Genomic DNA, 16,255 nt, shown 5'->3' with positions numbered 1-16,255 from the left:
AGGTGCTAAAATCAAAAGGCAAGAAACATAGAACCTTGTCCTCGGGTCTTGCTTTGCCATCCATCCTTTGTCTGCTGTTATCCTGAGGGACTTTCACGTTCTCTGGATCCATCTAGCCCCATGATCTAGGGTTTCTCGATGTCTTCTCTATAATACCCTTTCTCAAAATGATGTTTTGCTTGCTGGGACACAGAAGCTCTACAGCTGGGTCTCAAAAAGTTGAATTTCAAAGTTACTTTCAGTTTTATATAGGTTCACTAAATTTTGACAATGACTGTTCTAGTTTCTTAGAGTTCCATTAACTCCCCTCCTCTGGTACTCTGTTTTCATTCACATCGCTCAAACAACCAGATAGGCACGTTCATTTTCATTGCCATTACCAATTGCTCACCTGCTATCATGGGCTATATTGTGCCCTCTTCAAATTCATTTGTTAAAGTCCTAACCTTGGGGCGTCTGGGTGGCCCAGTCAGCTGCCTTTGGCTCAGGTCATGATCCCAGGGTCCTGGGGTCAAATGCTGGGTCAGGCTCCTTGCTTAGTGTGGAGACTGCTTCTCCGTCTCTTTCTGCCGTTCCCCCTGCTTGTGTGCTCTCTCTCTAATAAACAAGTAAAATCTTAAAAAAAAAAAAAAGTCCTAACCTCAATACCTCAGAATGTGACTGTATTTAAAGATAAGCCTTCTAATGAGATAATTAAGTAACAAAGACCATGAGAATGGGCTTTGATCAATCTGACTGCTTTCCTATAAGGAAAGAAGATGACCACATATGGACACCAGGGCACTCATGCAAAGAGCGACAACCACAGAGACCATCTGCAGCACCATGGTCTAGACTGCCAGTCTCCAGAGCTACAAAATAAGAATTTGTGTTGTTGAAGCCACTCTGTCTCTGGTAGTTCATTATGGTAGCCTTGGCTGACTCTAATCAATTTTCTTTTGTAACTATGACCCATTCTTATTATACCTACTCTTGATCTTCATAAAGAACTTTCACACCTAATTATTATTCTTGGTTGGCTTCGCCTCTCCAAGAATGTTGCCACAATGGAGGCTGAGTGTTGGTATTTGTTATTGGCAGTTTCTTCCAGTGGTGGGGGTAATATCAACCTTGCTGAAAGGAAATCCATGCTACTGATTGCATATATATTTCCATTCCGGCTGCTATGCTCATTTAGTTACAAAACCATTAAGTAGTCACAATGTTGACTTGTGAAAAAAATTTAACATCCACAGCAAGTGATAGTGTTGTTCCATGACCAAGGTCTTGAAAATAGAATTTAGGTGGACGTGTGCATGCCATCTCCCAGTGGATGCTACCTATAGAATAGTTCATAGTGTGGGATGAAAATATGCCAACACTCTGTGTCATTTCTAGAGATCTACTATATATCTTTTCCCCATCCTCTCTCTCTCTCTCTCTCTTTTTTAAAGATTTTATTTATTTATTTGACACAGATAGGGAGACAGTGAAAGAGGGAACACAAGGAGGGGGATTGGGAGAGGAAGAAGCAAGTTTCCTGCCGAGGAGGGAGCCTGATGTGGGGCTCGATCCCAGGACCGTGGGATCATGACCTGAGCAGAATGCAGCTGCTTAACAACTGGGCCACCCAGGTGCCCCTCTTCCCCATCCTCTTAATCACCAATCTTATCTTGTCTTTTCCAGGAACATTACTATTCAGTCAAAATATTGAACACTGCCCATTAACTGGTGTATTTCTGCCAGTCAGACCATCCCTTTTTAGGCAAGGTTAACACCCAGTTCTACTGCATAAAATTTAGCAAATGAATATTTCTTTTTTCTTCTGTACCTTCCAGGTATTCCTAAGCAGGGCTGTTCTGTTGTCACAGTTAATAAGTAGGTGATGGAATATAAACAATAAGCCCACCTATAAACTAGGATCTAGTATTTCTCTTTCTTGGTTATAGGGTCAGAAAGAACACAACATGAGGCCCCACATGTGAGTTGGACATGAGATGAATGGGGACTTTACTTACCTTTGGGCCTGTTTCATCTTATCTTCCAAACTACATTAAACTTAAAGACAGATTATTGTTATACATGCACATATATGTGGATAATTCTAGAACTTCTTAAATTGACAGCTTTGGTTGGTCACATCACTTCATAATTAAACATGATATTTGTCCAGAATCCAAAAAAAGTCTCATCAATTTTTTTTTTCTCTTGCCTATAAGGGGGCAAAGCACAGGAATTTGTAAGCTATTTGGGAGATACCCTTCAAATCAATAAATTCATTACATTTACCTTATAGGCCAGACCCTTCTATCTTCATAAATTTAAATTACCACCGTGGTATTTATATCTCCTTTAAAGGAAGTGAGCATACTTGCCAATTCCCTCTCCCTAGACTGAGTTGGCATGATGTCATCAAACTCGTGTGCCAGTGTTCTATGGGATAGCCAGATAGTTAACTTCCAGTTAGAGTAGATTATGAGTGAGAACCTGAGCTCTGACAAAGCCCTGAGAGAAGATGGTGAAATATCCCTGCCACTGACAAGTATAATCAAATGGCCTCTGATGGTTCATAACTGGAGCAAAACAAAAGGCTGAAACCAACATCTGTACTCTAGAGGCGGGGGGCTATGCTTACTCACCTCACTAAAGGGACTGCACCTGGAATGGCAGCTGTATTTGGAGCTGCTTCCTGAATAAGTTGGTGACAACCTACTGTCAATTTCCAAAACCCATGTGTCTCCTACATGGGCCAAGCAAATAAGGAAATGCATTAAACAGAATCTAATGGCAACAATGATTATATCATTAGAAAGAGGTGGTGTAGAGAGGTAGAAGAGAGTCTTTTAACACATTTATTTTTCCTGTGATAATAGCCCTAGTAGACTAGTTGGGGAACTATTATAGATCATTGTTCTTCTTTCTGTCCTTCCTTTTTTCCTCCCTTCCTCCCCTCCTCCTTCCTTCCTTCTTCCCATCTTCCTCTCTTTCTCCTTCTCTTCCTTCCTTTGTTCCTTTTCGTGTTTCTATCCAAAGTTCAGAATTATAAATTCAAGACCTGCGGCTGTAACAAAAGCTTGGTCCGTATATACAATGGAGTATGATGCCTCCATCAGAAAGGATGAATACCAAACTTTTGTATCAACATGGACGGGACTGGAGGAGATTATGCTGAGTGAAATAAGTCAAGGAACCGTATCATATGGTTTCACTTACTTGTGGAGCATAAGGAATAACACGGAGGACATTAGGAGGAGGAGAAAAGTGAGTTGGGGGAAGTTGGAGGGGGAAATGAACCTTGAGACTGTGGACTCTGAGAAACAAAAAGGGTTTTGGAGGGGAGGGTGGTGGGGGGATGGGTGAGCCTGGTGGTGGGTATTACGGAGGGCACATATTGCATGGAGCACTGGATGTGATGCATAACCAATGAATCTTGGAACACTGAAAATAAAATAAAATTTAAAAAAAAAAAGCTGAATCCATCTGTCCCACTGTATAAAAGTCCTAAAGTGAAACTTTGTCACCTCTGATTAGTAGACTCCAAGGACATTTTCCATCCTTGGGGATTTATACCTCAGTGTTAGTACATAGTAAATCCCCAAATTATGAGTTCTATTGGAACACTTCCCTAGTGTTGTTGTTGTTTTTCCTAAGGGATGGCCTGGGGAATATTAAGTACATAGTACATGTGTGAGAATGTTGCAGGTTACTTTTTTATGTGTATGAACTATTTTTCATTTATGGACTCTGAGTCTGTGAATTGGCTCTCATGTAAAAATGGATTAAAAAGGCAAGACTCCCAAATACAGCCCTCATCAGCCAGACATCAATGCTTTCCATTCACACAGATCAAGAAAAACTTGAGTTCACTGCTCACACAATAAAGTCCTTAGAATATAAGGATTAATCAGGGATCACCAACAATCTCTAAGGGTCACACCATTATAATTTCTGCCCTGGACTTGTAGCCCATGTTAGAAAACACATTTATTTTGACTCTGAGGGTTAGAGCTGTAACTTGAAAACACTACTGCAGAAATCCAACATCCTCACTGAATGAGGGGTCTGATTCAGTAGGACATCCCTTCATTCTTATCCTGGAGTATAATCCCCAGAAGTCTAAGTGGTGAAGCATTTTAAGAATGTTTTAATGCTCTCCAATATACCTCTCAATACTTGGAAAAGAAGTTTAGAACACTGTGGGTGCACTGGCACTCCAAACATATTTTCACTAGGTTCTGGATCCATGATTTCCAATGTACATGTACTTGTAACCACTCCTTGTGGTTCAAGAGAGAATCTAAAAGTGACTGAAATTTGAATATCTCAAATTCAATGAGCTAACACATTTCCTTTATAATTAAGACAGTTTAAGTTAGTCTTCCCATTAATGGTGAGTTAGGATCTCAAGGGGGCTGGACTTTACACCTTCTATCCTCTATATCAACCAGTCCTTGGGTGCAGTTTGCCCTGGAGAGAGAAATTATAACCACAGGCAAAGCGGTTTCCTCTGTTGAGGGTAAATCCTGGGCTGAGACTAAACTGAGCCAAAATTAGGCCGTGTTTCCTGTAACTGGGTTAGGGAGGTCTTCAGTTTGTGCGCAGTGTTCACTACCACGTGTTATCCCTTACACATGTATGTGCCAAAAATATTGTTCACTTTTGCTTTATTTTAGCTTAGACAAAACCATCTAACTATGTGAAATATTCTGTTACTTCATTCACATGCATTACAATGTTTCTAAGTTTCTTCTATTGGTTAAACATAATACCAGTTGCTACACTTTCCTTGATGTATAATACTAAATCATGTGAATGTATACAGCAGTACGTGGTCAATTCTGTTACAGTTTGCAGTTATGAGAACAGTCTTCAAGGTTTTTGCAGTTATACAGAACACTTCTATACATCTTGGTACACTTTGTGGGAGTTCCTATAAGACATAAAACTAGAAGTGTGTACACAATTGCCAAGTCTTCAGCTATGCCAACTTTGAGTGAATATTAGTTCTGAGCTATAATTGGAGTGTTATCTATTATTAGCAGCTGATTGCTAAATCAACAATGTTTCTGTTTTGCTTATCCTGCATTTCTGTATTTTAAAGTAAGTTATAATAGTGTGAATAAAATTTGGAGGAAAAAAATGTCCACTAAAATGACACATTACAACACATCACTCCACACTTTTAAGGAAACAGGGACTCTTTTATAGTGGAAAAGTTTCTTTTGAATAATATTTAACTGACATGACGATCTGTTAGGAGAAGTATGGAGAGAACCACAAAATAATATATTCAAAACGCACAAAAATTTAAAAAGTTAAGGGACACTGAGCCATTGTGAATCAGGGGTCTGATGTGATCTCCTTTTTATTGCTCCTTTTCCTTTCCTGAGAAAAATTACTCTTGCCGCTGTATTCCTACTCTGTTGTCTAACCATTATTTATCAAAAGCCATTGACTAGAATGAGGTCAAATACGAAGTTCTTTATTAGATACTCCCATTTTGATATTAATCTGTTCATTAATATTTTGAAGAAGTTCATAGGAATATAACCTATTTATGGGGATCTTCTATTAAATTAGCTAAATGTATTGTAAGAGAGAACCACATTATGGAATTTTTTCAAATAAGGAATGTAATAAACACTTAGCTAAATTCAGCATTCATTACATTAAAAATAGATGGGACACCCTGGTGGCTCAGTTGGTTAAGCATTTGACTCTTGGTTTTGGCTCAAGTAATGCTCTCAGGGTCGTGAGATCTAGCCTCACATCAGACTCTGTGCTCAGCATACAGTCTGCTTAAGTTTCTCTCCCTTTGCCCTGCCCTCTGCTCATGCACACACACTCGCACATGTTCTCTCTCTCTCTAAAATAAATAATTAAATCTTAAAAAAAAAATTGGAGCCATGATTTCCAAGTCCAGTATCTGATAACTGAATATATAAGGAGTATTTGTTCTTAGGGAACACACTCTAGATCATACTTTCACTTAGCTAGGTGCACAAATAAAACTTCTAAACCTTGTGATTCACAGACCTGTACCCCCGGGGATAAAAATATATGTTTATAAAAAATAAAAAATTATAAAAAAAAACAATTTCTACAATCCATTATAGCTCTTAAGAATTGTTCTACCAATTTTCAGTTTTAAGAATCTTAATTTTAAAATTCTGGACATTTATCAATTTGTCTCCTAATACCTCTTACTTGCTTCAAGATATTACTATGTATGTTAACTGGAATTAAAAAAAACTTTGAGATAAATAAATAAAATAGATATCATACACACACACACACACACACACACACACACACACACAGAATATTTAGAGCCCCTCCCCCAAAAAAGATTTGCATAGACTGTCAAGAGCCATTTATCAAGCTCATATGAAACATTGTTTCATACTATGGAATACAATTCATAGAAGAAAGATTATTTGAGATGGTTATAGCAATTAAAATTAGATTAATTAACTCATCTCCTATTTTTGTCCTTCCCTTTGGTCCTTTTGTGGAAATGTGTATATAGCAATAGTGCCAGATATCCATTTCTGCAATATTTTCTTAAATGAAAAACAGGAAGTATCATCTGTAGAATGGATATACACATTTACAGACACAAATATGCATTGGAAATTATAACAGCATCTCACCACTGCCTTTTTAGAAGATCAAGAATCAACTAAAACTGGATGAAAAATGTTCAAACATTTAATTCTTCCTGAAAGAATGAAAGTTTATACTTGAATGTTAATTTCCATAAGCTCCACTTCAATAATAAGTTTAAATGTAAAGAGAGTATTTGGGTATCTTACAAGTGCTTGAGCAGCAAGTGAACAAATTAAGGATAGGACTGGGAGTAGTGAAGAATATAGAATCTCACGGAAAAACAGGAAAAAATAGGACAGATCTAAATAGACTCATTTGACTAAAGTTTAGAATAAGGGGAATTAATTAACTTTTAAAATAAAGGTTACACTAAAAAAAAGAAAGTGATGTATTCTCTTTACTTTCAGGTGAAGCATATGGAAGCCATCTTTAAGGAGTTAAATATAAAATAAGATGCAGTTTGGATAGCTGTTTCAGTTTTAAAAATAAGATGATAGGATAAGGTCTTTAGAAGACATGCATATTATATTAAGAAATTAATTAAATACATATGTTTACTATTTTATGCATATTGTGATTATTATAATGGGACTGACTACTAATGAAAATAACAGAAAATATGCTCTTTGTGGTCCCTATAAGCACCTCCTCAAAATTTTTGATTACTTCAGTTATTACATTTTAAAATATATGGCCATGTTAAAGTGTAAGACTATCAATTATTTTCCAGTATGTAACAATCATTCAACACAAGTATAATTTTTAGTTTATTTATGCATCCAATATTATTAAATTTAAATGTTCCTAGGTACAAAAATTCACATAAGTGGCTAAAATAGTAACCCCAATTATAATGACCATAATGTAATAATTATGCCATTCAGAACATCTTTAACTCAATTAAACATCATCCAATTTTTTAAGCATTTCATGCTTTCTTAATTGTTTTCTATCATTATAAATGTACTCACAAGAAAACATCAAATTCTTTTTTTATTTTCAGAAACATTCACCTAATCTTTTATAACAAAAGGTATGTTAATAAGACTAACTTATATAATCTTGAAGTGTTATTTATATGTAACATATTTATGTTATATTTAAATATAATTTAAATTATATATTTATTTATCATATTTAAAAACAGTTGAAATAATTCCACAATTTCAAATACAAATGTATATAAACATATTAAAAGTGAAAATGTAGTAGTACCAAAGCTCTTAGAAAATTCAATTAATACTTCTCCATATCTGACTCACTTTTATCACAGAAGAGTGAGCAAAGGCTTAAACTTACTTGTGTATTTAGCCAACTTTTATCAATGATTAATCAAACCTTTTAAAATTTTACTCTTTAATTTTTTGTCTTCAGATGTAGTTAACATACAGTGTTATATTAATTTCAGGTGTACAATATAATGATTCAACAATTGTATAAATTTCTGAGTATTCACCTCAAGAAATGCTACTCTTTTTTTTTTTAAAGATTTTATTTATTTATTTGACAGACGGAGATCACAAGTAGGCAGAGAAGCAGGCAGAGAGAGGAGGAAGCAGGCTCCCTGCTGAGCAGAGAGCCCGATGTGGGGCTAGATCCCAGGACCCTGGGATCATGACCTGAGCCGAAGGCAGAGGCTTTAACCCACTGAGCCACCCAGGAGCCCCAAGAAATGCTACTCTTAATTCCCTTCACGTTTCACTCAGTCCCCACCCCTTACCTCCCCTCTGGCAACTACCAGTTCGTTCTCTATATTTAAGTTGTATGTGACTAATGAATCATTGAACATTATGTGAGTTGTCTTTTTGTTTCATTGATGGTTTCCTTTGCTGTCCAAAAGATTTTTATTTTGGTGTAGTCCTAATAGTTTAATTTTGCTTTTGTTTCCCTATCCAAATGAGACATACCTAGAATAATGTTTCTACCACTGATGTCAAAGAGATTATTGCCTATGTTTTCTCCTGGGAATTTTATGGTTTCAGGTATTACATTTAGAACTTTAATCCATTTTTTAGTTTATTTTTGTGTATAGTATAAGAAAGTAGTTCAATTTCATTCTCCTGCAAGTAGCTGTCCACTTTTCCCAACATCATTTCTTGAAGAGACTCTTTTTTTCCCCTGGTGTACTTTCTTTCCTCCTTTGTTGAAGATTAATTGACCACATATATGTGGGTTTATTTCTGGGACCTCTATTCTGTGTCATTGAACTATGTGTTTATTTTTGTGCCAGAACCACACTGCTTTGATGACTACAGCTTTGCAGTAAACCTTGAAATCTGGGATTGTGATACCTCCGGTTCTGCTCTTTTTCAAGATTTCTTTGGCTATTTGGGGTCTTTTGTGGTTCCATATAAATTTCAGGATTATTTGTTCTAGTTCTATGAATAATGTTTTTGGTATTTTGATAGGGATTGCATTAAATCTATAGATTGATTTGGTTAGTATGGACATTTTAATAATATCACTTAGTGTGGATAATACTATTGTCTTTCATTTCTTTTTTTTTTTAAGATTTATTTATTTATTTATTTGACTGGGGGGGGTGGGAGAGAGAGAGAGTGAGAGATCACAAGTTGGCAGAGAGGCAGGCAGAGAGAGAGGGGGAAGTAAGCTCTCCGCCAAGCAGAGACCCCAACTTGGGGCTTGATCTAAGGACCCTGAGATCATGACCTGAGCTGAAGGCAGAGGCTTAGCCCACTGAGCCACCCAGATGCCCCTCATTTTTTTTTTTTTTTTTTTTTTTTTTGTTATCTGATTTCTTTTTACTGTCTGATTGCTGTGGCTGGGACTTCCAGCATTATGTTGAATAAAAGTGTGTTTATAAAAAATAAAAAATTAATAAAAAAAATAACATTGAAAAAAAAAAGTGAAAGTGGACATCCTTGTTCTGTTCTTGCTCTTGGAGGAAAAGCTTTTCAATTTTCACCAATTGATGTTAGTTGTGGGTTTTTCATATATGAACTTTATTATGTTGAGATAGGTTCCCTCTAAACATACTTTTTTGAGAGTTTTTGTCATGAAAGGATTTAGTATATTGAATATATATATTTTTTGCATGTGTGGAAGTGATCATATGGTTTTTATTTTTCCTTTTATTAATTGATGTAACACATTGATAAGTTGATTTGTGAATATTGAGCCACCCTTGCCTCCTTGGCATATATCCCACTTGATCATGATGAATGATTTACTTAAGGTGTTTTTGGATTTGATTTGCTAAGATTTTGTTGAAGATTTTTGCATTCATGTTCATCAGAGATATTGGCCTAAAGTTCTCTCCTTTTTGTACTGTCCTTATCTGGTTTTGGTTTCAGGGTAATATTGGCCTTATAAAATGAATGAGGTTATTTTAGGGATAATTTGAGAAGGATAGGTATTAACTCTTTTGAAAATATTTGGTATAATTCACCCATGAAGTCAACTGATCCTGGACTTTGTTTTTTGGAAGTTTTTGATTACAGATTGAATTTCATTGCTGGTAATCTATCTGCTCAAATTTTCTTTTTCGTCCTGAATCAGTTTTGGGATGTGTATGTTTCTAGGAATTTATCCATTTCTTCTAGGTTGTCTGGTGTGTTGGCATGTGATTTTTCTAACATTTTATTATAATCCTTCATATTTCTAAGCTTTCACTTGTTATTTCTCCTTTTTCTTTTCTGATTTTATTTATTTGAGTCCTCCCTTTCTTTTTCTTCTTCCTTCCTTCTTTCCGTATTGATTAGTCTGGCTAAAGGTTTATCAATTTTGTCCATCTTTTCAAAAAGCCAGCTCCTGCTTTCATTGTTATGCTTTTCTAGTCTCGATTTCACTTGCACTTTCAGTCTAGTGTTTATCATTTTCTTCCCTTTGCTGGCTTTGGGTTTTGTTTGTTCTTCCTTTTCTAGCTCCTTTAGGTGTAAGGTAAGGCTGTTTATTTGAGGCTTTTCTTCCTTCTTTGGGTAGGCCTGTTTTGCTATAATCTTCTGTCCAATGACCACTCTTGCTTCATCTTAAAGGTTTTGGACCACTGTGTTTCCCTTTTTTGTGTCTCCATGTATTTTTTTAAATTTCCTCTTTGATTTCCTGGTTGTTCCATTCATTGTTTAGTAGCACATTATTTAACCTCCATATATGTGTTCTTTTTGGATTTTTTCTTGTGATTGATTTCTAGTTTCATATCATTGGGGTCAGAAAAGATGCCTATGATTCCCGTTTTTTGAATTTGTAAGTCTTGTTTTGTGGCCTAGCATCTCATCTCTTCTGGAAGATGTTCCATGGGTACTTGAAAAGAATGTGTATTATGCTGTTTTGGGATGGAATGTTCTGAATATACCTTTTAGCTCCACCTGGTCTGATGTGTCTGTTTCCTTGTTAATTTTCTGTGTGGATGATCTATCCATTGATGTAAGTGAGGTGCTAAAGTCCCCTACTCTTTTTGAATGATTATTTATCTCTTCCTTTATGTCTGTTAGTAGTTGCTTTATGGATTTAGGTGCTCCCATGGTGGCTGCATAAATATTTACAATTGTTGTATCTTCTTATTTGATCATTCCCTTTATCATTAGGCAGTGTCCTTCTTGGTCTTTTGTTACAGCTTGTGTGTGTGTGTGTGTGTGCATGCGTGCACGTGCGTGTGTATGTTTTAAAGATTGTATTTATTTATTTGACAGAGAGAGGGAGCACAAACATGGAAGCAGGGAGGGAGAGGGAGAAACAAGGCTCCAGACTGAGCAGAGAGCACGATGCAGGGCTCAATCCCAGGACCCTCGAGTCATGACCTGAGCCAAAGGCAGATACTTAACCAACTGAGCCACCTAAGCATCCCTATAACCTTTGTTTTAAAGTCTACTTTGTCTGATTTAAGTATTGTTATCCAGCTTTATTTTCACTTCCATTTGCATGATCAATGTGTTTTCCATCCTTTTACTTTCAATCTACATGCCACGTTAGGTATGCAAGAAGTCTTTTGTAGGCATCATATAGATGGATCTTGCTTTTTTATTCATTCAGTCATTCTGTGTGTTTTGATTGGAGCATTTAGTCCATTTACATTCATAGTACCTATTGATAGGTATGTACACATTGCCATTTTGTTACTTGTTTTTACTTGTTTTACAGTTGTTTTTGCAATTCTACTCTGTTCCTTTCTTCTCTTGTTTTCTTCCCTTGTAGTTTGATGGCTTTCTTTAACAATATACTTAGATTTCTTCCTCTTTATTTTTTGCATACTTGCTATAGGTTTTTGACTTGTGGTTTCCATTAGGCTTACATATAATGTCATATGCATATAACAGTCTATAATACAATGATGGTCACTTTAGTTTGAATCCATCCTCAATGCACTAAACTTTTACTCCCCCCTTTAATGTATATGATGGCATAGTCCACATCCTTTTATTTTGTGAATACCTTATATACAAAAATTTTTTCCCCTTTTACCTATAACTCATTATTTTTAAAAAGATCTTCACATGTTCTGTACATGTAAATATTCGCAAATGAAATGCAACAGAGGCAATGTTCACTTATTCTTATTAATGGGTTTTCTGATTGGAATTACTGAGCTATAAATGTAACCAGGAACTTGCTATGCTAAAATATTATAAAAGCCCACTCTATTCATGGATTTAAAATAAATATTGAGGATTTGCTCTTTGTGTGATACTCTGGCAATATGCAGAATAAAATAATGAGTGTTAAGATCTTTGCCTTTACCATCCAAGAGGAGAAAATTATACCCAAATAGTAACATCACAGTGTAGACCATGGTGACGTTGCAAGTAGTAAAAATTAGAAATTCTACCACAAACAAAATGTGATTAAACATAGGAAAAAATAATCAATGCTTAACATAAATAAGAAATAGAACAATTCACTTAACATAAAAACACTTCCATGCATAATTTGATACCTTTCAGATTTAGGCTCATGAAGGTCTTATAATAACCTGAGTTTATCTTAGTATATTTCAATTATCATCATGTCACAGAAATACAAGACTAGGCTTTGGAATTAGATTTGGTTTTGATGTTTTATTTATTTGTCAACTGTGTGAACTCTTGTAGGTGAATCATTTTAAAGGTTAATTTTTAAAAACTGAAAAGTGTATGTTATGGTGCTCTTGTAAGGATTAAAGGAAATAATGTCTATAAATCCCTCATCACACTGTTTGAGCCAGAGTAACCACTCAGGAAATTTGATATTATTATTATTCCTGTTACCAATGATAATTAAACATAATTAGATTTCAGGCCATAGAACTTTGGAGAAAAGAGTTTACCTGCATGGCTCAGAGCACCAGAATGTGAATTTTTTTAATTAACATGGATTATGTATAGCTATACATTGCCAATACATTTTAATTCCCAAGAAGGAAATAACTTCCATATGTTTCATGAAATGAATTATTAATCTTTTGAGATATGTCAATATTTATTTCATTCCTATTTTAAAATATTGGCAGGCTAATTTTATGGATGTTTTTATTTCTTATACTGAGGAAAAGAAACTATTCTTCCATTTTATGTTCTGCTTTTATTAACAATGCTACTCAGCAACACTGAGAGACACTATTTTTGCAAAACTGACAAAGTTAATTAATTAGTGGTCAAGTAAAATAACTATAGCTCTATAAAAAACTCCTCCTCAGAGCTCTTCTTTTCTTCTCCTGAAAAACTGTAATGAACTAATAAAGGTATTTTTAAACACCCAGTCTTAGTTTTTCATATTTCTGTAGAAGGAGTATATCTCTACGGTTATAAACAAATATTACATGGGCTCTCTCTATGTGATCTGCTGCATATAAAGCATCTCTGAATTTCCAACACAAGGAGATAAGTGACAACAAGGAAGGAGAGGCAGGGAGATTGGAGAGTGGTTGTTGATCACCTGCTCTTAACCTTGTGTTTTTCCCATAAACCAAAAACAAAGTCAGGTTTTTCTTTAATTCACTGCAACATCTCTACAATATGATCCATTTTTCTATAAACAGGCTCTCTTGATAAAATGCTTTATACAAAGCTGTAATTGGCAGAAGTTTATTTAAAGGACAACTGAGTTAATATTTTAGGAAAGAAGATTAAGTGTTCTTTTCTTTCATCTGAAAGGATTGCCTTTTGGATCTATCAAGGGTGGGAGAATATTTATATTTAATTATGCTGTAGGCTGGTTAAAACCACAAATCTATTTCTATCTTGTTCTTTTTGTTTGTTTTTGGTTTGATTCTTTTTCTTTATCTTCTTTTAAAGATGCATGAAGTTGTTCTGCAGACATTTTAAGCCTTGGAGCAAATCAAATCTGTCCTGGAACCTGACTTTGTCTACCATGCTACACCATTGTCCTACATCAAAAAGCCTGCCTATTATTATAGTTTAGATAAAAGCCTTGTTCATAAAATGATCAAAATGAAAATTTTACAATCATGTTATTTTAAGATTAAGAATTTAAAGAGTATTTTTCTTCCCATAATTGTGACTTCTCATAATATCCATAATGAGTAAAATCCACTGTTACTAGATTTTTGATAGATGATCTAAATATTGAGTTATTTTTAGAAAGATCAATATTATCTTTTAGCAATGACAAATCATTAATGTGGACAAGCACGTTTTTCTTCCTTTTGTTCTTTTCCTATAATCATTCAAGAGACTTTTTCATTTTCAGCTGCTGAGTGAAAAACTTTTTAAAGAAATGTCATATCATCCTTCCTTTCAGTGGTCAAAAATATTTTTCTCATTAATGGTGTTTTCACAGCATATTTATTAAATTTAGAATGTAAATCAAGTAAGATGAGAATGCATTAATTCAGTTAGTCTCAGATAAGTGTGAATGAATAATTTAAAAGTCTAAATGGTGGAATACATTTGAAATAGATATTCTTTTACTTACCAATGTAAAAATATTTAGTGAGCACATATTACTGACTGATCTTGTAAAAATTAAGGGGTTATAGTGATGAACTAGACAGCTTAGATTTGAAGTGGCTGGTAGTGAGTTCAATATGAAAATCACTCAGTATTATAGGTTATCTATCTATCTATCTATCTATTATATTAATGAAAGGAATGGAGACCAGGAAAAATATATACTCCAGAAGGAAGAAAAACACTTTTAAAGGTCACACTCCAGAAACAGAGTCCCACTAAAGAAGTGATTTAATCAGGAGCTGATAGGACACTCCACGCCCCCACCTTGCTGCCAGCACCCAACAACCCTCCAGTTTAGAAATAGCAATTAAAATGGAACGATATTCAAGGTACAGACTCTCTCTGTGGAGCAATAAAGTCAAGAAGGAGGGGCAGGGACACCAGCAGATATTGAAATCTTTAGCACATATAACTGCATTAAACTCAAACTCCTAGCCAGATTAGTACAAAAGCTCATATTAAAGGTCTGATTACTTGATTACCTTTGTTGGTTTGTTCTTCTTAAATATTATTTTCCAGAGCAGTTTAAAGTTCACAACAAAACTGAGGAGGCAATGCAGAGATTTCCCATGTACACCTCTTGTCCCCATACATGCATAGCTTCTCCCATTATCAACATTCTTTACCAGAGTGGTGCATTTGTTATAATCCATAAATTGCCACTGGCACATCATAATCACCCAAAGTCCATAATTTAAGTTACAGTTGACTCTTTGCAGTCTATATTTTTTGGATTTGGGTAAAACATGTAATGTTATGTATCCATCATAATGGTACCATACAGAATAGTTTTATTACTGTAAAAATCTTATACATTCCATCTATCACTCCTCCTACTTCCCTAAACCCCGAGAGCCACTGATCTTTTTACTGTCTCCATGGTTTTACCTTTTCCAGAATACCATTTAATTGGAATCACACGGTATGTAGCCCTTTCAGATTTGATTGTTCCATTTAGATGGAATTTAAGATTCCATCTTTGGAAACCATTTTGGAAGTTTCATTTAAGATTTCTCCATGTCTTTTCATGATTTGATAATTCATTTATCTTTAGTACTGAATAATATCTCATTGGATGTGTACCAATTTACTTGTCCAGTCACCTACTAAAGGGTATCTAAATTTCTTCCAAGTTTTGGTAATTATAAATAAAGTTGCTATAAACACCTACCTGTATGCAGACTTTCTCTTGGATATAAATTTTCATCTCCTTTGGATAAATACCAATGTGAGTAAGTGTTGGATTGGTCATCTGGTAATAGTAGGTTTAATTGTGTAAAGACTGCCAAACTGCCTTCCAAGGTAGGTTTATCATTTTGCATTCCTACCAGCAATGAATGAAAGTTCTTGTCTCTCTTCACCCTCTACAAGGGGCTAAGTAGCAACAGTAAAACAGTAACAATGAGCACACCCACCTCCCAGTTCTTGGTTTCTATTACCATCCTGCATTTAAAAAAAAAAAAAAAAATCAGTGATCCTTGAGATAGGATTTCTTGATTCTATGCTTGGGTCAGGAAATATATAGGATAAGCCTAGAACATCTTATTGTATCAACAAAGAAGTATTCATAAACCAAGAAAAAGGGATATATCAGAAGGACACAGAAACCAACCTAAAAAAGATAAAAGATAGAAGTTGGAACAATTTGAGCAACAAAACAGATAACTTAGTACTAGATAATAAGGTAAAGTGACTGTGCCCTGACTGACAGATTTTCTAAAAATTGAGAAGCAACCCAATGGGAATTCAGAGAAAGATATGAA

This window comes from Mustela nivalis, assembly GCF_964662115.1.
Source record: "Mustela nivalis genome assembly, chromosome: 2".
Taxonomy (NCBI): domain Eukaryota; kingdom Metazoa; phylum Chordata; class Mammalia; order Carnivora; family Mustelidae; genus Mustela; species Mustela nivalis.
Note: the sequence above shows the minus strand (reverse complement) of the source record.